Source organism: Erpetoichthys calabaricus, chromosome 3 (assembly GCF_900747795.2).
Source record: "Erpetoichthys calabaricus chromosome 3, fErpCal1.3, whole genome shotgun sequence".
NCBI lineage: Eukaryota > Metazoa > Chordata > Cladistia > Polypteriformes > Polypteridae > Erpetoichthys > Erpetoichthys calabaricus.
In genome coordinates, this window is record NC_041396.2 from 5274054 (window position 1) to 5300362 (window position 26309).

General features: G+C 38.9%; 1 long non-coding RNA gene across 2 annotated transcripts; it reads left to right on the forward strand.

The window, feature by feature from the left end:
- Positions 1-555: 555 nt before the first annotated feature.
- LOC114649600 (uncharacterized) lies at positions 556-24491 on the forward strand. Of its 2 annotated transcripts, none has more exons than XR_007934576.1 (4): positions 556-743; positions 8123-8151; positions 11341-11374; positions 24401-24491. It is a non-coding gene; the product is annotated as an uncharacterized LOC114649600 (long non-coding RNA). The 2 variants fall into 2 exon arrangements; XR_003715816.2 differs by lacking the exon at positions 24401-24491 and adding an exon at positions 11961-12312.
- Positions 24492-26309: the final 1818 nt, after the last annotated feature.

Consider the following 26309-nt stretch of genomic DNA (forward strand, 5'->3'; position numbering starts at 1 on the left):
ACACCAGGCTATACACCAGTCCCTAAGTACAGACATGACAGCAATAAGTGCACATCAACTGGCACCTCTCGTTTTTCATGATGCAAAAAATTTGCAGACATCCTGCATATTCTTAGATTTATGCCTTTTTCATTGGTCATTTAAAAGGTAAACATGACTTCAATACCACAGAGAGCTTGATTTCTTAATTTTATTCATAAGCGTGTGCTGGCAACAAAACAACCTTCAGGTCATGGATAGTAAAATTTTGTGTGCAAGTGAAACCTAACTGGCTTAAAACAATTATAGAAAAAGAGACACATGTTCTGCTGGATGTCTATCACTGCAAATGGATGAGATCATTGTTTTTTAATTTCATTGAACTATTTGAATGATTGAATATATAACAGGGCATCAGACACCCCGGTGTTCAGAAATCCTGAGACCACATCATCTGATCTGGTCATCATGTTCTGTCAGAACGCAGTGTGCTTCACCACACCAATGCAAATGAATCCTAGTAGGTTTAACGCAAAGACTTATAAAGAGCCAAATGTTTTACTGGATGTGCAGAACAATGCAAATGGGTGAGATCATTGTTTTTAGTTTCATTGAACTATTTGAATGATTGAATATATAAAAGGGCATCAGACACCCTGGTGTTTAGAGTTCCTGAGACCTCATCTTCTGCGCTAATCACCATGTTCTTTGAGAAAACAGTGTGCCTCGTCGCCATCATCGTTATGCTTGTCACAATGGTTGAGGTGAGTAGTAATGCTCTGCTAGGAAATCTCATCCATATTCAGGATTCAAGATTCAAGAGTTTTATTCCTCACACACACAGTTATAGAGGTGCAACGTGCAGTGAAGTGAAAAAGCTAGCCTACTCCAAGATTGGGCAAAACAAAGACAAACACACAATAAATAATACAATTAAGGAAAGGATAATAAGATGAACTAAATTAAATGAAATTAAATAGATTAAAGTAAATAAAGTTAGACTAGATTAAAATTAAGTTAAAATCTGAAAGCTGAAACAGTAAAAAAATTAAAAACGGCTTTGTGGAAAGTTAAAGTGAGTGTGCAATGAGTTTTAGGTTCAAGTGTTTGCTGGCATGTCAGAGTTCAGAATTCTGATGGCCTGAGGGTAAAAGCTCTGCTTGAGTCTCTCAGTTTTTGCTGTTAGGCCGGGTTTATACTTCACGCGACGTGTGCTCCAATGGACGCTACTGCTATGCAAGGGTTATATTGCTTACTAGCAAAATACCCGTGCTTCGCAGCGGAGAAGTAGTGTGTTAAAGAGGTTATGTAAACATATATATACATATACATATCTACATATACACATATCTACATATACATATATATACATATATATACAGCCACATATACATATATATACATATACAAATTTAAATATCTACATATACATATGTACATATATATACATATAAATATATACATATCTACATATATATACATATGCACATATATATATATATATATATATATATATATATATATATATATATAAATATAGACATACATATATACTGTACATACATACATACATTCACATATATATATATATATATATATATATATATATATATATATAGCAAAATACCTGCGCTTCGCAGCGGAGAAGTAGTGTGTTAAAGAGGTTATGTAAACATATATATATACATATACATATATACATATATACACATATCAACATATATATATATATACATATATACACATATCAACATATATATACACATACATATACACATACACATATATACATATACACATACATACATAGTGCGTTGTAACACGGGCTGTGATTGTTACATGGGAGAGAGACGACAAATCACAGCTTCCCGCTTTCTAATCGGGCCTGTGATTGGTGCTTTGACTGATGCCCAGATCCCACAGTATGTCCCCTTAGAAGAGGTGTTAGGCAAGTGTAATTGAATAGCGGTGCTGCAAGTTTAGCTTTACACCTGTTTTTAAGGTTTATTGACTGAAAGGGGCTTTCATGAAAAAACTTAGGGCTTTGCTACAGGATACACCCTCCACAAGTTAAGGAAGTAAAAATAAAGGTATATATTTCTGTTTTATTTAAACCTTTTAAGTTTGTATGCGGGCGGCATGGTGGCGCAGTGAAAGGTGCCAGTTAGGAGACCTGGGTTCGCTTCCCTGCGTGGAGTTTGAATGTTCTCCCCGTGTCTGTGTGGGTTTCCTCCGGGTAGTCCGGTTTCCTCCCACAGTCCAAAGACATGCAGGTTAGGTGCATTGGCGATTCTAAATTGTCCCTGGTGTGTGGGGGTGTGTGGGTGTGTGCGCCCTGCGGTGGGCTGGCACCTTGCCCGGGGTTTGTTTCCTGCCTTGTGCCCTGTGTTGGCAGGGATTGGCTCCTGTATTTAGGATATAGCGGGTTGGATAATGGATGGATGGACATTTGTATGCATAGCCCTATTTGCCCGTTTTCGTTTTTTTTCTTTCTTCAGTAATATTTCAGCAAGCCCGGAGCTTGTCAGTTCAAATCCTGGTACTGACACCACTGTGTGACCCTGAGGAAGTCACTTCACCTGCCTGTGCTGCAAAAAACAAAAGTAATGTAACAAATTGTACCTCAGATGTTGCAAGTTGCTGGAATAAAGGCATAAGTCAAATAGATAAATATGTATTATACACATAGGAACTATTCATTTATTTTCAGTTAAGTCATCTGCAGCAAACTTTTATAAATGAGGGTTTCTCCTTTTTAGATAGTGCAAACTGTTTCTTCTTCATTGACGTTTTATCTTGGAGAGCTTTTTTCACTTCATTGAAAATTAAAGCAGCAGCTGCCAAAATATGTAGCTTTCTTATTAATTTTTCAACATTGTGTAAAATAACTTTATAAAGTAACATAAAAGGTTTAAATACTGGTTATCCTTTTACACTAAAATATTACTAAAGAGATACAAAAAAAGTAAAATGCATATGTTCTTTTTCTTTAAGGAGATTAAATATTACTGAAGAAAGAAAAAAAAACTAAAACAGCTAAATGGGGCTATGCATACAAACTTAAAAGATTTAAATAAAACAAATATATACTTTTTTTTTTACTTCCTTAACTTGTGGAGGGTGTATCCTTTAGCAAAGCCCTAACTTTTTTCGTGAAAGCCCGTTTCAGTCAATAAGTCTTAAAAGAGGTGTAAAGATATTGACAATAAGCTACGCAAACCCACCAAGACATGGAATCATTTAAATCAAGTATCATTACATCTTCCTTTCTTAAAGAGAAGTAAGTCAGTACTTATAAGCTTACATATATATATATAGACATACATACATATATATATATATATATATATATATATATATATATCTATATATATCTATATATCTATATCTATATATATATCTATATCTCTATATACATCTATATATATATATATATATCTATATCTATCTATATATATATATATAAATCCCCGCGAAGTACTGCTTTTAAATTTTTATTAAGAAGAAAACCTTTTAAAATTGAGGGAAAATATCCCAATAACAATTTGTTGAGGATCTGTATTTTTGTGAAGCTGATTTCACACAGCTTTTCGGCTGTTTTATAAACGAACGCCATATAAGGTCTTCCTTTTTCGTTGCTTCGCCAAGGAAGGAGCCTTTTTATTAAATCCAAGGGTTCTTCGCTTTTTTTTTCTTTCTTTTTTTACGATTGTTATAATTCTGTTTGTATACCACGTTGTCAGTTCAGCACTCCGGTTGTAATATGACCAAGCCGTGCAAGCTTACTGTTAAGAATGCAACGTATAGTTGTACAGGAGAAAACCAATCTTGCCTCAAATCAATGGCAACCTTTTGTAGGTCTGTGAACTTAATTTAAACTTTAGGTTTACATGGTGCTTTCTTTCCGAAGTACTTGCACTCATGAATATGTCTGTATGCGTCAGTCGCTCAAATCCACGAGCTTTGCACCGGCGAAGTACTGCTTTTAAATTTTTATTAAGAAGAAAAGAAAACCTTTTTAAATTGAGGGAAAATATACCAATAACAGTTTGTTAAGGATCTGTTTTTTTGTGAAGCTGCCTTCACTCGAGTGATCACTTCGAGCTGACTTGCTGGCTAACCATAAGCGTTACCTGGTAGGTAACCACCCATACAATCAGATTGTGAATCAGACTACGAATGCCGTGAATGTAATTACCCCGATCTACATGCTGTCAAATAAACAAACCACACGCCGTGGCGCAATTTTAGGGGCTTCTCCTCTAGCGCTGACGTCCAAGGTTCGATTACCGTAAGCGAGTGCAGTGAGTGTGTACGCCTGATGAGCCAAGAATAAGGGGGAAACACGTGTAGCGTACTCTTTGCATTATTTGACAGTAAACTATTTTCAACCACTCTATGATCTGCTTCTCACAACTGAAGGCACCGTGGCTGATGTTACCTGACTTGCTGGCCAACCATAAGCGTTACCTAGTAGGTAACCACTCACTCACTTCACTCCCTTACGGGAATCGAACCTCAGACGTAGGTAACGCTTATGGTTGCACTACAGTTATAATATTGCACAACCTGCGCCACTTTATAAAGCGCGTATGATGACAATATCATTTTTAAGATGAAATGCAGCAAAATATGTTGCTTATAGTATACAGATAAAACTTTAACTTCATTTAAATAATCTGTATTGTTAATAATAAAACATGTGAGGACACGGTGCTGCAGCGCTAGCTAGTTCACGGATAACTCCTGCCTTGCGCTGTATTATTGCTGGTTCTGACGTGACACTGGAAGGATAGACGGAGAGAATAATTAAACACGTACTACGAAGATATTTCAATGTTCCTTAAAAGATTTGAAGAATCGGCGTTCTAAGCTTACAGATGGCTTAACGTCTATTACATAGCTGATTGTGTGGCGATTGGGTATTTGGAGAAAGAAAAGTAAGGACAGGAATTGGAGGTTAGTACGTTTGAAAGAGACAGTACTTCTGTAATATATTACTTCATCGAAGGAGATATGAACAATCATTGCGACACCGTGTTCCCATGTTTAATAACATGCTTTCATTCCTATCATCATGACAAAGATATCACGTATACATCTCAGTATTTTAATTATTCAGAGAGCTGTAATATCATGAATGTAATGGATTCTATGTCCTGTCGGAGAAAGAGAAAGAACGGAAGCACGTAGTGATTCACACACATAGAGCACATAGAAGATCAAACACAGAACAAAGCATTTAACGTGCTACTTTAGTTACGATGGGATTTGAGAAACTAGTAAAATAAATGATTTTAAGATGAAGTTTATGATGTTCTACTTTAATGACAAAATAAACTGCGTGATTAAAGTGGAAATTTCGAGATTAAAGTTGACATTTCGTGCTTTTTTCCCACTGTGTGCCTATTTTTTTTTTCTCTGTACCCTAATAAGCTTTCATATGACACTCAGACGTTCCGCTACGAGTCGCCTTTTCACGCCGACTTTGATATGTAACAACTTCTTTTTTATTTCGGGCACTGTGCGACTTTGTGAACTTGAGCTTTCGAGTTTCTCCAACATTCTGTCAACAAATAGTACTTTTTTCTTTTGCCTCCACTTGGTATTCACTGAAATTCTTATATTTCCCCCCATGGTTTTCCCATTGTCTTTTCACAGAAGGCTATTTATATTGATTTGCATATTCAAAGAGGTGTAATTCTGGGAGGAGTTGGGGCGGGACAGAAGGCGCGTGCACGTGTGTTACTTTTCATGCTGATCCGGATTTATGTAGTGGAAGAACGTGAAAGTTTGCGTATGCACAGATTCCTGCATCTGGATTTTTCTGGGCATACGCACATTCCCGCTTTTGTGCTTACGCCATGTTATAGTGTGAGTTCTACACATGGCGTTATACATGAGGCCCCTGGTGCTTCCCTGCAGTTCACATGCCTCAGAGCATGAAGAATATCACACTGTGAAACAGATATCACCACTCCACTGTTTGGAGCGGTGCTAATACTAGCCCTATTATCCTTGTTATCCGACAAACTAACATTATCTCTGTTTGTGTCAAACAGTGCATAGGAAGCATTCAGGTCGTTGGCCAGAGAAGAGTCAACACACACAGTGGATTTATCTCTAAAGTCCACAAATCGTCTGCTGTACCCTACCTCTTTGCCTTCTTCACAACCTTCCTTAGAGAGTAGCAGCTTGCCTTGTACTCATTATAGTCTCCAGTCCACAATCCTACATTGTAAGCCTCTCTGCTCGAGTTACCAAAACCCAGATGCTTTCGTCCACTCATGGCTTCTGACTGAGGAATCACCAGATTGTTTTTGGTGGAATGATGGACTCCACTTGCAACAAAGCTAACTCCTACATTCACAAACTCATTGACGTCATTAGCACTCGCCCAGAATGTTTCCCAGTTCACATCATCAAGCACGTCCTGTAGCACGGCTTCTGATTGGGGCATTTGATCTCTCTTGACACCGTAACCCCTTTCATGATGCATTATTTATACTCGGGGAGAAGGAAAAAGCTGGTGTGGTCCAACTTGCTTAAAGTCGGATGTGAAAGCGATTTGTATACTGACTTAAACTGAGTGTAACAATAGTCCAATGTGTTTCCCTCTGTGGTTGGACATGTCATGTTGTAGCGGTCCTGTGCCGCTCAGATTCACATCGTTGAAGGGACTGTGATTTATTTATTTATTTTTTGGTGGGGATTCTAGGAACGCACCCATCCTTGCCTCGACCCACACTCACTCACAGACAGAGACACAATATCCAAAAAATCAAATAAATGAATGGATAATATAGTAAATGGAAATTAAATGTAAAAAACAAATAATCAGATAACCCTCCCCTTCTCCTACGGCGAAAAGAAATGCAACAGTAAATGCCTGCAACAATGTCCATGAATCAGTCCCATGTAGCTTGGGATGAGGGGTTGGCATATCCTGTGAACTGTAGAGGTGAATATAAAGTTTGTCCTACCACTGAAGCATTGCAGGATGAGATGAGTGGGAGCACATCCCTCCAATGAAGTCGACGCAGACAGAAGCAAAACAAAGCTTAAATCCAATACATCAGTAAAGCAAGACACAGGCAAAATAGCGACAGCGTTGACAAACAAACAACGGTGCTCCTTTCTCTGTTTAGCCAGTTCCCTTTTAATGTTCCCATTGGACCTTCTTGTCCCCAGCAGCCCCTGCGCCCTTTGCAGGTGTCCAATCAGGGCAATACCACTCGGGGCATCTGAGAAATGGAGTCCATCAGGCTGTAGCTCTGCTACAACGTGCTGGTGAAAGTTTGGCATGAAGTGTCTGTGGTTGCCTTTATTAAAGTCCCACGCTACAATAACTACTGCGTCCTGGTGCTTGACTAGATGTTCACTAAGCACATCATGGAGTTTAGACAAAGCCTTACCTACATTATCCTGAGGGTTAATAGACAGAGGTGATGATAACAGCAGAAAATTCACACAGCAAATAATGAGGGCGGCAGATGAGTGTCAGATGTCCCAGATCAGCTGAGCAGGAAGTATGAAAGAGTCACGATGTTCCTGGGATCACACCGTTTATTGTTTATCATAAAACCGACAGCTTCACCTTTTACTTTACCAGATAGAACTGTTCTATTCATCCAAAAGACGGAGGAATACTCAGATGAGGTGAGGTCAATAGGTAGATCGCCCAGGTGAGTAAGTTGGTTCTCAATGTTTACAAGTGTTGCCCAGTCATAAATAATGAAAGGGGTAGTAGTGTGTGCAAGGAATGAGACAAAAAATAACCAAAAATTTAAGTAAATGCATAATCTCAAAGGAGCAAGGACATCAGCTGAACTCAGTGGTGCCATCTTGAATCAGTACTAAGTGGTTGTCTGGTTTACTCCAAAACCGAGAATTACTGCTGAATCTTCTCGGACATAGAAATAAAGCAAATGGAATAATTTAAAATCCTGACTGACAATAGGATTAGTCTCTACATCTGCTGTCTTACAAGTGTGAATGTCCGTCAGTCATATGAGCAGCATTCAGAGGCCATTTGTAATTTAATTCTCTTTCAGAATTCTTAGATTATCATGTAGTTATCATTGTTATTGGATATTTTTTTTTCTAAAGCCATAAATAACCATTTCTCATTTCTTTCTTTTAGCCAATTCCACTTGGGCTAAAGAAATGGAAGTAAGTGTCTCCTATAGCATGCTCACCTGAGCTGTGAGGACAATTGACTAAGTTGAATTCCAGTCCAAATCTTGTGTGTCAGTCCTTCAGACAGTTCATTATTTGATGAGGCTTATCCTGTAATGAGCTCACACAGAGCTTGTCATGAGGTGTCACGACTCATTGTGACAGATTGGCATTGCACTGACAAAGGCAATCAGTACACATGAGCATAACATTGTTAATGTTGAATTATGTCATTGACCTAATAAAAATGTTGTGGTCATCTAAGGGAATAACAGACTCAAATAAAAATACATTTTGCGGCTGGTATCATTAAGACTTTCTCATTTGCCATTTGATGGTTATGGAGCTCCTTAGCCCTTCTGGGTGGTCAAGTTTTTATAGCCCAGAGAACAGAAGTCACTTTCCCTCACTGAGTGGTTTCTCTGTATTGTGGTCGGAAGAAAAGACAAGACAGTTAGCGGCAGTGGCCCCTCTTGGTCTGGAGTGGTATCACATACCTCAGAAGAACTTGTAAGGTGATCCTCTGACTCCCATGCAGGACAAAGTAAAATCAGTACCATTTACACGTATACTCACTTGCATCAGTTAATATTCCACTGCGATTTCTTGTTCCGCTTTCCCCAAGCTCGCTCCTATTGGAGTTTTTGTTCTCCTCAACCTCGTCTGATTCGTCTTCATTCCCATTGCCTTTCTCCCGTTCCTTTATCTCTCCACCTCCATGTCAGTATCTATGCCCGCTGCAACAGAGCCAGATTTATTTTTTTAACTACACAGACTTGCCAGTTTATTTAGATTTGTGAAGCTTCCTGTGTTTTTAGGGCACTTTAATCTTTTTACACAACAGGCAAATAAAAAAAAACAGATAGTGGTAACATTAGCTAGACTGCTAGTTTAAATTAAGTCTGTGTATTGAACTTTTTTTATTTAACCATGTTGAAAAATTAAACACATTTATTTGGTGTTGGTTTTGGAATCCCAAAGTGCATTTCGTGGTGCCAGAGCACAGAGGGCTCAAAATCTGAAGTACAGGACCTGAGTTCCAGTCAGTTCAGGAACACATTAAGAGCTGGTCAGACACTTTCTTTGAAATCATGTGGTCACAGAATGTCACCTGTCTCTTAACTAGTTATTTACTGGTCAAGGATGAGTCTAGACTAGTGTAAGATGAAGCTTTATGGTTGGGACAGCACTGGGTCATGATTTAAGGAACATTTCAGACATGAACAGGCCATTCCGCCCAACAAAGCCCACCAGCCCTATCTACAGTAATTAACTCCTCCAAAATAACATCAACTCAAACTTTGAAGCTCCACAAAGTGCTAATGTCCAGCATACTACTTGGTCACTTATTCCATGTGTCTGTGGTTCTCTGTGTCAAGAAGAACATCCCGATGTTTGTGTGAAATTTACCCTGAACGAGTTTCCAATTGTGTCCCCATGTTCTTAATGAACTCATTTTAATGCCACAGTCGTGATCCACTGCACTAATTCTTTTCATAATTTTAAACATTCACTCATGTCACCTCTTAATCTCTTTTCGAGGAAACTGAAAAGGCTCAGCTCTTTTAATCGTTCCTTAAGAGTCGGTATAAATTGTAAATCACTTCTCATGATTTATTTGTACTTTCCATTTCTTGTATTGGTGTTGTGTTTCAGCCAGGTTTTCCCACAACTAGGGTTCACATTCTATTTTATGTCTTCCTTATTTAATTGTGGTTATTTGGGTTGTGTTAATTTTTCTTTTGTTTATTATTTGTTTATTATTATTCTTTACTTTTCATGTATTCACATTCTTGCCTTTCTAACGTTTTCAAGGTGGTCCCCCATATTATGAATGCTCAGAGTCCCAACACACGTATGACCTGAAAGTTCCAATAATACCCACTGAGGGGGAAACACCGTCAAAAACCCTTAACTAGACACAAATATGGCCTTGAAGAATCTTCATAATATAAAGTATTTGCAGTATTTTGAACAAAATGCTCTAATGCAAAAGTGAATTCTTTCGAGAAAATAATAATACAAAAAACGCAAATAAAGTTCCAACCAGTATTTCCAATGCAAAGTCAAAAAAGAGAGTACAGGGTCAAAAATCCATTAATTTCAATATGCAAGTAAGAATGACAGGAATCAACAAACATTCCCAAATGCATTCGAAATGAACTGCTAGGAATTGTGCATGACCACCCAAAAACACATGGAACATAGCATAGGCATAGAGAACAAAGCACATCATAAATGAAAGTGACATTAACATAAAACAATGAAGCAAAAGTGAACAAAAATACATAAAACAAGCATAGGAATCTCAGCCAGGGCTAAACTATAACAGCCCAAGAGCTGGGACCACCTGCCCACTACCACAAGGGACTGACCTCAGAAATATAAAGGCGGGGGTAACTCATAGCTCCACACAATTCATTTAAATTTCGCTTGGGAATTGGTGAGTTCTCCTGTTTATTGTTATGCTTTTGTGATTTTTTTGGATTTTTGAACCTCTGCTCTGTTTTTTGATTTTACCCCTTGGATTCTGTATCGGGACTTTGCTCGTTATTGGATTGCCTTATTGCTGAGACAACTGTTTTGCCTTTGTGCCCCTCAGAGTTGATTTGTATTCTTTAGGGCATTTTTGTATTGCTACATCTTTCATTTATATCGAGTCTGTGTTGCCCTTTGTGTTACTAGCTGGGGTTTTTGTTTTCCTCTCTAGTGGGCATTTTTGGAACTGTTTGAGACTTAAGTGCTTTGGGATTCTCCATTACATAAAAATTGTGTTTTAAACTTTGCTCTCCTATCTTTGAGATTTTATTTTTGTTTTCCATTTTGGCTTTGGTGTTTTGATCACTTGATTTCCTGTTAATAATTCTTAACACATATTCTTTCCTTTTGGTTCTTTCCCTCTGGTCATCCTTTCTGTGCCTTTTACTGTTTGTTTATATAATCTTTGTGAGTTGGGGACAATCACGGTGTCATTCCACGACTAACAGTCAAGTAATGTGACACACTCAGTGACTGAGTGCAACTTAGTCTGAGATTCGTCCATTCCACTTATTACCTGCAACTCCATGGTAGTTTCTGGTCACTGCACTTCTGTGTCTTCTTTAACTGTATTCATCACTCAATTGTATATATTTAATTTTTCAGAATGTGCAGTTTTAACATTTTATTTCTCTGCTTTCACAGCCCCATCCCCCCCTGGCATGTCGACGAGGACAAGGTGCGTGATAAGAGCAGCCACTGTGCTGATCCACTCTCACCATTCACTCCCTCCATTTAAAAGAACATGTCTCCACTTTTTCTGGCTGTTGTTTCAATTTTCTGAGAAAACGTTTGCTTTGTCTATGCTATTAATAATAATTCTTTACATTTATATAGCGCTTTTCTTACTACTAAAAGCGCTCTCCACACAGGGAGGACCTGGGAAGTGAACCCACAATCTCCTTACTGCAAAGCAGCAACGCTATCACTGCGCCACCTCTGAGTGTGGTGTTCAGGTCACAATCTCCATTGTTTGTGTTCTAAGTGGTCATCTGAATTTCTTATCTCAAGTTCTTACTTAAAAATAAAAAAAATATTCCTGGTGATAACTTTCAAATTGGAAGAATTGCCTTCTGCTGATTGTCGAGGGTCCTATGCTTGCTAAAATCCCTTATACATCACAGTCCAGCTGGATACCTGACTTTCATCACCTTGGCTCACTGTGCTCATTTGTCATCAGATGACATGAACTCACTTGACTAAATGTTTAATTGTGACATTTGCTATAATCTGATCATTGATCTTGTTGTCTTTTTATTTTTCAGATGTAGAGCCACCAGGCATCCATTGAAGCCTTTTAATCACTACAAACATTGTGTAGTCAAATTAAATAAAACAGTCCTGCATATCTATCTATTACTTGTGCCTTGTGTCACCTGTCCTGCTCTGTCATTTAACAAGGATTTGTCAGCCCACCACAAAGACTCTCTCTGTTTCATTCATTTTTAACATCTGACTGCAAATAATCAAGCAAGATCTTTGCTGTACATCTAAGTACCCAGTGTTCAAGGTGCTTCAAAATTTGCTGGTGTTCTCTTTCCAAGGCTCTTCTAGATTTTTCCAATCAAACTCTTTCAAACTTCACCTTTGGTTTTCTACTTTGGTGTCTCTTGATGTTTTTTTCTATTAATTAACCATTTTCAGGGCCATCTATCCTCACCTCAGCAGTTCAAACTCTCATTTCACTTTCCTTTTCTTAGATAGATAGATAGATAGATAGATAGATAGATAGATAGATAGATAGATAGATAGATAGATAGATAGATAGATAGATAGATAGATAGATAGATAGATAGATAGATAGATAGATAGATAGATAGATAGATAGATAGATAGATAGATAGATAGATAGATAGATAGATAGATAGATAGATAGATAGATAGATAGATACTTTGTTAATCCCAAAGGAAAATTCACATACTCCAGCAGCAGCATATTGATAAAAACAATATTAAATTAAAGAGTGATAACAATACAGGTTTAACAGAGGATAACTTTGTATAATGTTACCGTTTACACCCCCAGTTGGAATTGAAGAGTCACATAGTGTGGTGGAGGAACGATCTCCTCAGTCTGTCAGTGGAGCAGGACAGTGACAGCAGTCTGTCACTGAAGCTGCTCTTCTGTCTGGAGATGACACTGTTTAGTGGATGCAGTGGATTCTCCATGATTGATAGGAGTCTGCTCAGCGCCCGTCGCTCTGCCACAGATGTCAAATTGTCCAGCTCCATGCCTACAATAGAGCCTGTCTTCCTCAGCAGTTTGTCCAGACGTCCCTCTTCTTTATGCTGTCTCCCCAGCACACCACTGCGTAGAAGAGGGCGCTCGCCACAACCGTCTGATAGAACATCTGCAGCATCTTATTGCAGATGTTGAAGGACGCCAGCCTTCTAAGGAAGTATAGTCGGCTCTGTCCTCTCTTGCACAGAGCATCAGTATTGGCAGTCCAGTCCAGTTTATCATCCAGCTGCAGTCCCAGGTATTTATAGGTCTGCACCCTCTGCACACAGTCACCTCTGATAATCATGGAGGTCCATGAGCGGTCTGGTCCTCCTAAAATCCACCACCAGCTCCTTGGTTTTGCTGGTGTTCAGTTGTAGGTGGTTTGAGTCGCACCATTAACAAAGTCCTTGATTAGGTTCCTATACTCCTCCTCCTGCCCACTCCTGATGCAGCCCATGATAGCAGTGTCGTCAGCGAACTTTTGCACGTGGCAGGACTCCGAGTTGTATCGGAAGTTCGATGTATATAGGCTGAACAGGGCCGGAGAAAGTACAGTCCCCTGCGGCACTCCTGTGTTGCTGACCACAATGTCAGACCTGCAATTCCCGAGATGCAATATATTTACACCTGTTTTTAAGACTTATTGACTGAAACGGGCTTTCACGAAAAAAGTTAGGGCTTTGCTACAGGATACACCCTCCACAAGTTAAGCAAGTAAAAATAAAAGTGTATATTTCTGTTTTATTTAAACCTTTTAAGTTCGTATGCATAGCCCCATTTGGCTGTTTTAGTTTTTTTTTCTTTCTTCAGTAATATTTAATCTCCTTAAAGAAAAAGAACATATGCATTTTACTTTTTTTGTATCTCTTTAGTAATATTTTAGTGTAAAAGGATAACCAGTATTTAAACCTTTTATGTTACTTTATAAAGTTATTTTACACAATGTTGAAAAATTAATAAGAAAGCTACATAATTTGGCAGCTGCTGCTTTAATTTTCAATGAAATGAAAAAAGCTCTCCAAGACAAAACCTCAATGAAGAAGAAACAGTTTGCAAATATATATATATATATATGTGTATATATATATATTATATATATATATATATGTGTATATATATATGTGTGTATATATATATATATTATATATATATATATGTGTATATATATATATATTTTATATATATATATATATGTGTGTATATATATATATATATATTATCTATATATATATGTGTGTATATATATATATATATATAATATATATATATATGTGTATATATATTATATATATATATGTGTATATATATGTATATTATATATATATAATATATATATTATATATATGTGTATATATATATTATTTATATATGTATATATATATTATATATATATGTGTATATATATATATATTATATATATATATGTGTATATATATATATATTATATATATATGTGTGTATATATATATATATTATATATATATGTGTGTATATATATTATATATATATGTGTGTGTATATATATTATACATATATGTGTATATATATATGTGTATATATATATAAATGTAATGAATTATTATTTATTATTATTATATAATATGTGTATATATATATAATATATGTGTATATATATATATATAATACATATATATAAATACATATATATATATATATATAATATATGTGTATATGTATGTATATATATATATGACAGCAACACTCATAACAATGACAACACAATTACATTGACAATCATGTTACGTTATTTTTAAAATGTTTCCTTTACTTTTTCATAACCTCTTTAACACACTACTTCTCCGCTGCGAAGCGCGGGTATTTTGCTAGTTAAACATATATAAGGATATTTTTCAATGTTCCATAAAAGTTCTGAAGAATTGGCATTCTAAGCTTACAGCTGGTTTTACATTTATTACGGAGCTCATTGTGTGACGATTGGTTACATGGAGAAACACAATGGAAGGAGAGGAATTGGGGTTTAGTATGTTTGACAGAGACAGTAGTGCTGCTTTAATTTATTCCATTCAGGGTCATATGTGTCTCAGCAAGAATCTTGTGGGAGGAAGGAACAATCCCTGGACAAGACGCCAGTTCATCACTACTGCTGCTCCACTGTACCTTTACATGTTTAATACATGCATTTAATACATTTCAACAATAAAAATGACATCAAGTATACATCTTACTCTTCGAAAATGTTCAGAGAGGTATAATATCATGAATGTAATGTATTCTGTATGGTGATCACTGCCTGTGCATTCCTATGAAAGTGAAAGCCTGTTTAAGAAGCACGTAGTGATTAATGACTGGGTTGGGGATCACACAGAACACAAAGCATTTAATGTGCAACAGTCTACATTTTGACCTTTTTTTTCTTCACTGTTTTCTTCATGGGCGGCATGGTGGCGCAGTGGTAGCGTTGCTGCCTCATAGTAAGGAGACCTGGGTTCTCTTCCCGAGTCCTTCCTGCGTGGAGTTTGCATGTTCTCCCCGTGGGTTTCCTCCAGGTGCTCTGGTTTCCTCCCAAAGACAGGCAGGTTAGGTGCATTGGTGATTCTAAACTGTCCCTAGTGCGTGCCCTGCAGTAGTCTGGCACACTGCCTGGGGTTTGTTTCTGCCTTGTGCCCTATGCTGGCTGGGATTGGCTCCAGTGGACCCCCGCGACCTGTGTTAGTATATAGCAGGTTGGAAAATGACTGACTAACTGACTGTAATTCAGGGTCTTGTGGGTGCAGAAACCCGCATTATGACATCCGTGGGTGCAAAGAAGTAACTAACTCTGGTTGGGCACCACGCCATTGCAATGTCCACTCACACAAACTTAGACCACCTCAGACACACTGAGAATCAACAGTGGACCTAAAACACACACATTTGGGATGTGGAAGGTAAACCTGAACAGACACAGAGAGAACATGCAAACTCTGTGATGGCAGCCACCAGATTAGGATTTGAATGAAGGATCATTTAACAGGCACCACTAACTACGGAGCTGCTGAGCCTCCAGAAATGGACAAAACCACGCAGGCCATCAAAGTCACCTGAGAAACCACCAGACTGTGCAGGTCAACTCCACACAGGACTAGTGACTGCTGTGGGAGGCTGCAGGTTGTGCTGCTGTGTTATGGCGCTGGGTGAACTTACCTGAATTTATTGACTGCAGTGTTCCTCTTTTATTCTCCAATGCAAAAAGATGTGTGGAATTTTTGTTGCTTTATGGTGCTTTTTTTGCATTATCTGCATTAGATTTGTGCAAAATGTTTCATGGGTTTCCTAGGCTGCATTCTCCAACTGCTATGTGATTAATTTTGCTGTGAAGTGCGCCTCTCCATACTGAAGAGATTAAATTTAAGTAACAAACGCTGATTAGTGTCAACTGAGTTATTTACAATCCAGTTTTCACGTGGCTCTGAATTTTTCACTACAACATTAATGCCATAGGCTATGGAATTTATCGCAAAACTTGGGCAACTGGAAAGTATTGTGCTTCCTGCGCATTTTACAAAACAGAATTTAGATGCATGCAGGTAAGCAGCACAACAAGCATCAGAGTAAGCAACTCCTTTATGCTGACTGTGCAGACTTTGCAAATTGCACAGCACTCCTTGACAGGCGGTGTGGTGGCTCTGAGGCTAGGGATCTGTACTGGCAATCGGATGGTTGCCGGTTCGAATCCCGTAAAATGCCAATAGGGACTCTGCTCTGTTGGGCCCTTCAGCAAGGTCCTTAACCTGCAATTGCTGAGCGCTTTGAGTAGTGAGAAAAGCGCTATATAAATGCAAAGAATTATTATTAAAGAATTATTTTCCGCATCGCCTACCGTGTACAAAAAAGTGCTGCTTGCAAAAAACCTCAGAGCAATGCACACAGTCTGCATCGTCATGAAAGCACGACTTCCTAATATAAGGAGCTAGTAAATTTCTGATTTAAAATTCCCTCTCAGCTGAACCGATATCCCTCAAAAAGTTGATCATCTGGACAGGCTAAAGGATCTTTAAGATCGCGTTAAACTCTATCGACTTGAAATTCCCTTCTTATTTTCTGTGAATGGTGAGGCCATGGCTGAATGGATTTCCATGCACTAAAACTAGTTAAGTGTGCAAACTAATTCTTGTTGACATAGAAAAAACCTTCTCCTGAGCAGGTTTGAGGTTTACGATTTCCTGCTATGATGATACATCCAACAAGAGATCTGAAGAACCGACAGATCTAGGATCACGCTAAACACCAGGCTATACACCAGTCCCTAAGTACAGACATGACAGCAATAAGTGCACATCAACTGGCACCTCTCGTTTTTCATGATGCAAAAAATTTGCAGACATCCTGCATATTCTTAGATTTATGCCTTTTTCATTGGTCATTTAAAAGGTAAACATGACTTCAATACCACAGAGAGCTTGATTTCTTAATTTTATTCATAAGCGTGTGCTGGCAACAAAACAACCTTCAGGTCATGGATAGTATAATTTTGTGTGCAAGTGAAACCTAACTGGTTTAAAACAATTATAGAAAAAGAGACACATGTTCTGCTGGATGTCTAGCACTGCAAATGGATGAGATCATTGTTTTTTAATTTCATTGAACTATTTGAATGATTGAATATATAACATGGCATCAGACACCCCGGTGTTCAGAAATCCTGAGACCACATCATCTGATCTGGTCATCATGTTCTGTCAGAACGCAGTGTGCTTCACCACACCAATGCAAATGAATCCTAGTAGGTTTAACGCAAAGACTTATAAAGAGCCAAATGTTTTACTGGATGTGCAGAACAATGCAAATGGGTGAGATCATTGTTTTTAGTTTCATTGAACTATTTGAATGATTGAATATATAAAAGGGCATCAGAAACCCTGGTGTTTAGAGTTCCTGAGACCTCATCTTCTGAGCTTATCACCATGTTCTTTGAGAAAGCAGTGTGCCTCGTCACCATCATCGTTATGCTTGTCACAATGGTTGAGGTGAGTAGTAATGCTCTGCTAGGAAATCTCATCCATATTCAGGATTCAAGATTCAAGAGTTTTATTCATCACACACACAGTTATAGAGGTGCAACGTGCAGTGAAATGAAAAAGCTAGCCTACTCCAAGATTGGGCAAAACAAATGCATACACACAATAAATAATACAATTTATTATTATAGCCATCCATCCATCCATCCTCTTCTGCTTATCCGAGGTCGGGTCGCGGGGGCGGCAGCTTGAGCAGAGATGCCCGTACTTCCCTCTCCCCGGCCACTTCTTCTAGCTCTTCCGGGAGAATCCCAAGGCGTTCCCAGGTCAGCCGAGAAACATAGTCCATCTAGCATGTCCTGGGTCTTCCCCGGTTCCTCCTCCCGGTTAGATGTGCCCGGAACACCTCACCAGGGAGCCGTCCAGGAGGCATCCTGATTAGATGCCCGAGCCACCTCATCTGACTCCTCTCGATGCGGAGGAGCAGCAGCTCTACTCTGAGCCCCTAACAGATGACTGAGCTTCTCACCCTATCTTTAAGGGAAAGCCCAGACACCCTGCGGAGGAAACTCTTTTCAGCCGCTTGTATTCGCAATCTCATTCTTTCTTTCACTACCCATAGCTCATGACCATAGGTGAGGGTAGGAACATAGATCGACTGGTAAATTGAGAGCTTCACCTTAATAATAATAAGATAATAAGATGAACTAAATTAAATGAAATTAAATAGATTAAAGTAAATAAAGTTAGACTAGATTAAAATTAAGTTAAAATCCGAAAGCTGAAACAGTAAAAAAAAAAAAGCGGCTTTGTGGAAAGTTCAAGTGAGTGTGCAATGAGTTTTAGGTTCAAGTGTTTGCTGGCATGTCAGAGTTCAGAATTCTGATGGCCTGAGGGTAAAAGCTCTGCTTGAGTCTCTCAGTTTTTGCTGTTAGGTCGGGTTTATACTTCACGCGATGTGTGCTCCAATGGACGCTACTGCTATGCAAGGGTTGTATTGCTTATACTGTACTTGCTTGTGTACTTTAAGTAAATCTGGAAGATTCCACCAGGTGGCAGTGTGAGATATCATCATGGTGAGAAAATTTTTAGCTTCACTGTGTTGTGAAACATCCATTAAATTCCAAGGACACCTTGCCAATATATCTCTGAAAAGGCTGCTTAATGATTACATCCATCAATCCAGGGATGCACCCATTCCAGCAAGCATCGGGTGCGAGAAAGAAACAACTCCTGGATTAGGCAATAGCTCATTGCAGGGTGAATAGAAGCACACACACACACACTGGCATCATTTTAGCATCACCGAATCCCCAAACCTTCATGTCTTTGGATAGAAACTGGAGCTCACTGTGGAAACCCAGCAGGAAAACATGCAAACTCCAGGTAGGGAACATCAGGGACGTGACTCTTGTGAGTGTAATTATTAACAGTATTCATTATTTAAATGAAGTTAATGATTTCTGACTGAGAAATCACCAGATTGTTTTTGGTGGAATGATGGACTCCACTAGCAACAAAGCTAACTCCTACATTCACAAACTCATTGACGTCATTAGCACTCGACCAGAATGCGTCCCAGTTCACATCATCAAGCACGGCCTGTAGCACGGCTTCTGATTGGGGCGTATGATCTGTCTTGACACCGTAACCCCTTTCATGATGCATTATTTATAGAAGGAAAAAGAGAAGGAAAAAGGTGGTGTGGTCCAACTTGCTTAAAGTCGGATGTGAAAGCGATTTGTATACTGACTTAAACTGAGTGTAACAATAGTCCAATGTGTTCCACTCTGTGGTTGTACATGTCATGTTGTAGCGGTCCTGTGCCGCTCAGATTTATATCGTTGAAGGGACTGTGATTTATTTATTTATTTTTTGGTGGGGATTCCAGCAATGCACCCATCCTTGCCTCAAACCACACTCACTCACAGACAGAGACACGATATCCAAAAAATCAAATAAATGAATGGATAATATAGTAAATGAAAATTAAATATAAACAACAAATAATCAGATAACCCTCCCCTTCTCCTACGGCGACAAGAAATGCAACAGTAAATGCCTGCAACAATGTCCATGAATCAGTCCCATGTAGCTTGGGATGAGGGGTTGGCATATCCTGTGAACTGTAGAGGTGAATATAAAGTTTGTCCTACCACTGAAGCATTGCAGGATGAGATGAGTGGGAGCACATCCCTCCAATGAAGTCGACGCAGACAGAAGCAAAACAAAGCTTAAATCCAATACATCAGTAAAGCAGGACACAGGCAAAATAGCGACAGTGTTGACAAACAAACAACGGTGCTCCTTTCTCTGTTTAGCCAGTTCCCTTTTAATGTTCCTGTTGGGCCTTCTTGTCCCCAGCAGCCCCTGTGCCCGTTGCAGGTGTCCAATCAGGGCAATACCCTTGGGGCATCTGAGAAATGGAGTCCATCAGGCTGTAGCTCTGCTACAACGTGCTGGTGAAAGTTTGGCATGAAGTGTCTGAGGTTACATTTATTAAAGTCCCACGCCACAATAACCACTGCGTCCTTGTGCTTGACTAGATGTTCACTAAGCACATCATGGAGTTTAGACAAAGCCTTACCTACATTATCCTGAGGGATAATATGGATAGAGGTGATGATAACAGCAGAAAACTCACACAGCAAATAATGAGGGCGGTAGATGAGTGTCAGATGTCCCAGATCAGCTGAGGAGGAAGTATGAAAGAGTCGCGATGTTCCTGGGATCACACCGTTTATTGTTTATCATAAAACCGACAGCTTCACCTTTTACTTTACCAGATAGAACTGTTCTATTCATCCAAAAGATGGAGGAATACTCAGATGGGGTTACTGCTCAGTCTGGTTTTGCAGGTGAAAGCCAAGTTTCAGTCAAACAAAGAACATCACACTCTGTGATGTTCTATTGGAATTTAACCCTGGCTCAGAGATCATCCATCTTGTGACTGGACTGGATATTTGTCAGCAGAATACTGGGCAGAGGAGGATGATGTGCATTATTCCTCAGTCTGTTCCACATGCCAGTGTGTTTCATCACCACGGTTTGGCTCCTGTAGTGCCTTTGTTATTGTTCACATAGCATCTCATGGAGAATCTCACCTGGACACAACAGGTCAGTAGGTAGATCGCCCAGGTGAGTAAGTTGGTTCCCAATGTTTACAAGTGTTCCTCAGTCATAAATAATCAAAGGGGTAGTAGTTTGTGCAAGGAATGTGACAAAAAATAACCAAATATTTAAGTAAATGCACAATCTCAAAGGAGCAAGGACATCAGCTGAACTCAGTGGTGCCATCTTGAATCAGTACTAAGTGGTTGTCTGGTTTACTCCAAAACTGAGAATTACTGCTGAATCTTCTTGGACATAGCAATAAAGCAAATGGAATAATTTAAAATCCTGACTGACAATAGGAGTAGTCTCTACATCTGCTGTCTTACAAGTATGAATGTCTGTCAGTCATATGAGCAGCATTCAGAGGCCATTTGTAATTTAATTCTCTTTCAGAATTCTTAGCTTGTCATGTAAAGTTATCATTGTTATTGGATATTTTTATTTCTAAAGCCTTAAATAACCATTTCTCATTTCTTTCTTTTAGCCATTTCCACTTGGGCTAATGAAATGGGGGTAAGTGTCTCCTATAACACGCTCACCTGAGCTGTGAGGACAATTGACTAAGTTGAATTCCAGTCCAAATCTTGTGTGTCAGTCCTTCAGACAGTTCATTATTTGATGAGGCTTATCCTGTAATGAGTTCACACAGAGCTTGTCATGAGGTGGCACGACTCATTGTGACAGATTGGCATTGCACTGACAAAGGCAATCAGTACACCTGAGCATAACATTGTTAATGTTGAATTATGTCATTGACCTAATAAAAATGTTGTGGTCATCTAAGGGAATAACAGACTCAAATAAAAATACATTTTGCGGCTGGTATCATTAAGACTTTCTGGTTTGCCACTTGAAGGTTATGAAGCTCCTTAGCTCTTCTGGGTGGTCAAGTTTTTATAGCCCAGGGAACAGAAGTCACTTTCCCTCACTGAGTGGTTTCTCTGTATTGTGGTCGGAAGAAAAGACAAGACAGTTAGCGGCAGTGGCCCCTCTCGGTCTGGAGTGGTATCACATACCTCAGAAGAACTTGTAAGGTGATCCTCTGACTCCCATGCAGGACAAAGTAAAATCAGTACCATTTACACGTATACTCACTTACATCAGTTAATATTTCACTGCGAATTCTTGTTCCGCTACAGACTTGCCAGTTTATTTAGATTTGTGAAGCTTCCTGTGTTTTTAGGGCACTTTAATCTTTTTACACAACAGGCAAATAAAAAAAACCAGATAGTGGTACCATTAGCTAGACTGCTAGTTTAAATTAAGTCTGTGTATTGAACTTTTTTTATTTAACCATGTTGAAAAATTAAACACATTTATTTGATGTGGATTTTGGAATCCCAAAGTGCATTTGGTGGTCCCAGAGCACAGAGGGTTCAAAATCTGAAGTACAGAACCTGAGTTCCAGTCAGTTCAGGAACAGATTAAGAGCTGATCAGACACTTTCTTTGAAATCATGTGGTCACAGAATGTCACCTGTCTCTTAACTAGTTATTTACTGGTGTCTGTGTCTGGTAAAGCACAAAACTAGTGTAAGATGAAGCTTTATGGTTGGGACAGCACTGGATCATGATTTAAGGAACATTTCAGACATGAATAGGCCATTAAGCCCAACAAAGCCCACCAGCCCTATCTACAGTAATTAACTCCTCCAAAATAACATCAACTCAAACTTTGAAGCTCCACAAAGTGCTAATGTCCAGCATACTACTTGGTCACTTATTCCACGTGTCTGTGGTTCTCTGTGTCAAGAAGAACGTCCCGATGTTTGTGTGAAATTTACCCTGAACAAGTTTCCAATTGTGTCCCCATGTTCTTAATAAACTCATTTTAATGTCACAGTCTTAATCCACTGCACTAATTCTTTTCATAATTTTAAACACTTCAGTTATGTCACTTCTTAATCTCTTTTCAAAGAAACTGAAAAGGCTCAGCTCTTTTAATCGTTCCTTAAGAGTCGGTATAAATTGTAAATCACTTCTCATGATTTATTTGAACTTTCCATTTCTTGTATTGGTGTTGTGTTTCAGCCAGGTTTTCCCACAACTAGGGTTCACATTCTATTTTATGTCTTCCTTATTTAATTGTGGTTATTTGGGTTGTGTTAATTTTGCTTTTGTTTATTTGTTTGTTTATTATTATTCTTTACTTTTCATGTATTCACATTCTTGCCTTTCTTACGTTTTCAAGGTGGTCCCCCATATTATGAATGCTCAGAGTCCCAACACACGTAAGACCTGAAAGTTCCAATAATACCCACTGAGGGGGAAACACCGTCAAAAACCCTCCACTAGACACAAAAATGGCCTTGAGGAATCTTCATAATATAAAGTATTTACAGTATTTTGAACAAAATGCTCTAATGCAAAAGCAAATTCTTTCGAGAAAATAATAATACAAAAAACGCAAATAAAGTCCCAACCAGTATTTCCAATGCAAAGTCAAAAAACAGAGTGCAGGGTCAAAAATCCATTAATTTCAATAAGCAAGTAAGAATGACAGGAATCAACAAACATTCCCAAGTGCATTCGAAATGAACTACTAGGAATTGTGGACGACCACCCAAAAACACATGGAACATACTCAGTGACTGAGTGCAATTTAGTCTGAGATTCGTCCATTCCACTTATTACCTGCAACTCCATGGTAGTTTCTGGTCACTGCACTTCTGTGTCTTCTTTAACTGTATTGATTACTCAATTGGATATATTTAATTTTTCAGAATGTGCAGTTTTAACATTTTGTTTCTCTGTTTTCACAGCCCCATCCCCACGGTACCCTGGCATGTCAACGAGGACAAGGTGTGTGATAAGAGCAGCCACTGTGCTGATCCACTCTTACCATTCACTCCCTCCATTTAAAAGAACATGTCTCCACTTTTTCTGGCTTTCGTTTAAATTTTCTGAGAAAATGTTTGCTTTGTCTATGCTAATAATAATAATTTTTTACATTTATATAGCGCTTTTCTCACTACTAAAAGCACTCTCCACACAGGGAGGACCTGGGAAGTGAACCCACAATCTCCTTACTGCAAAGCAGCAGCGCTATCACCGCACCACCTCTGAGTGTGGTGTTCAGGTCACAATCTCCATTGTTTGTGTTCTAAGTGGTCATCTGAATTTCTTACCTCAAGTTCTTACTTAAAAATAAAAAAAATTATTTATGGTGATAACTTTCAAATTGGAAGAATTGCCTTCTGCTGATTGTCGAGGGTCCTATGTTTGCTAAAATCCCTTATACATCACAGTCCAGCTGGATACCTGACTTTCATCAACTTGGCTCAATGTGCTCATTTGTCATCAGATGACATGAACTCACTTGACTAAATGTTTAATTGTGACATTTGCTGTAATCTGATCATTCATCTTGTTGTCTTTTTATTTTTCAGATGTAGAGCCACCAGGCATCCATTGAAGCCTTTTAATCACTACAAACATTGTGTAGTCAAATTAAATAAAACAGTCCTGCATATCTATCTATTACTTGTCTCTTGTGTCACCTGTCCTGCTCTGTCATTTAACAAGGATTTGTCAGCCCACCACAAAGACTCTCTCTGTTTCATTTCATTTTTAATATCTGACTGCAAATAATCAAGCAAGATCTTTGCTGTACATCTAAGTACCCAGTGTTCAAGGTGCTTCAAAATTTGCTGGTGTTTTCTTTCCAAGGCTCTTGGACCATTTTCAGGGCCAACTATCCACACCTCAGCAGTTCAAACTCTCATTTCACTTTCCTCTTCTTAGATAGATAGATAGATAGATAGATAGATAGATAGATAGATAGATAGATAGATAGATAGATAGATAGATAGATAGATAGATAGATAGATAGATAGATAGATAGATAGATAGATAGATAGATAGATAGATAGATAGATAGATAGATAGATAGATAGATAGATAGATAGATAGATAGATAGATAGATCTTTATTGTCATTGTCACTTTTACAAAGGAACAACGAAATTGAAGGTGCAGTCAACTCAGTGTGAGGAATAAGAGTTAAAAAGACAAAAAGACAAGAAGAGAGAAAATAATAACAAACCGAATAGTAATAAAAGTACTTTACAAAATATACAAATTGCACTTGTTGACTTAAGGTCTATATTGCACATTGGTAGACTGATATAGAGCAGTTTTATTCTGAGTTCAGGGCCATGATTGCTTTTGGATAAAAGCTGTTTTTAAGGCGGTTTCTCCTGGTTTTCATAGCTCTGTATCTCTTGGCCGATGGCAAAAGCTGGAAGAGGCAATGACCAGGATGTGATGAATCCTGTGAAATGTCTATTGCTTTTTTTGCGCCATCGGGAGGTGTAGATTTGTTCCAGAGTGGGGAGGGTACAACCAATTGTTCTCTCCGCTGTTCTCACAACCCTGTGGAGCGCTTTCTTTTCTGAGGAAGTGCAGCTGCCATACCACACACACAGTCCGTACGTGAGCACACTCTTGATGGAACAATGATAAAAAGCAAGCAGCAGATTTTTTGGGAGATGGTTCTTTCTGAGAATTCTCAGAAAATACAGTCTCTGCTGCGCCTTCTTCAGCAGCTCCTTGGTGTTTGCGCTCCAGGTCAGGTCATCCTCCAGCTCCATACCCAGAAACCTGAACACCGGGACCCTCTCCACACAGGCCCCGCCAATGATGAGTGGCTGGATGTCAGTTTTGTTTTTTCTAAAGTCAATAACAAGCTCCTTCGTTTTTTTGGTGTTGAGGAGCAGGTTATTGACTCTGCACCACTCTGACAGTCGCTCCAATTCGTCCCTGTATGCCAGCTCACCCTCCTTGCCCGAGATGAGTCCGACCATCGTCGTGTCATCCACAAACTTTATAATCTTGTTACTATGGTGAGTGGGGACACAGTCATAAGTGTAGACGGTGTAGAGGAGCGGGCTGAGCACACAAACCTGCGGCGTCCCGGTGTTGAGGCTGAGAGCAGTGGATGTGTGGAGACCCAGCCTGACACTCTCGGAGCGACCAGACAGAAAGTCCAGTATCCAACTGCAGGTGAGTGATGGAAGTCCCAGATCTGCCAGTTTGGACACCAGTCGTTGTGGAAGGATGGTGTTAAACGCCGAGCTGAAGTCTACAAATAGCAGTCTGGCGTAACTCCCCTGCTGCTCCAGGTGGGTCAGGGCAGCATGAAGGGCTGTGGCCACAGCATCCTCCGTGGATCTCTTTGCTTTGTAAGCAAATTGAAATGGGTCCAGGTCTGCTGGCAGGCAGGCGATGATATGACTCTGCACCAGTTTCTCAAAGCACTTCATGATGACAGATCGCAAATAAATATGTCATCTATTCA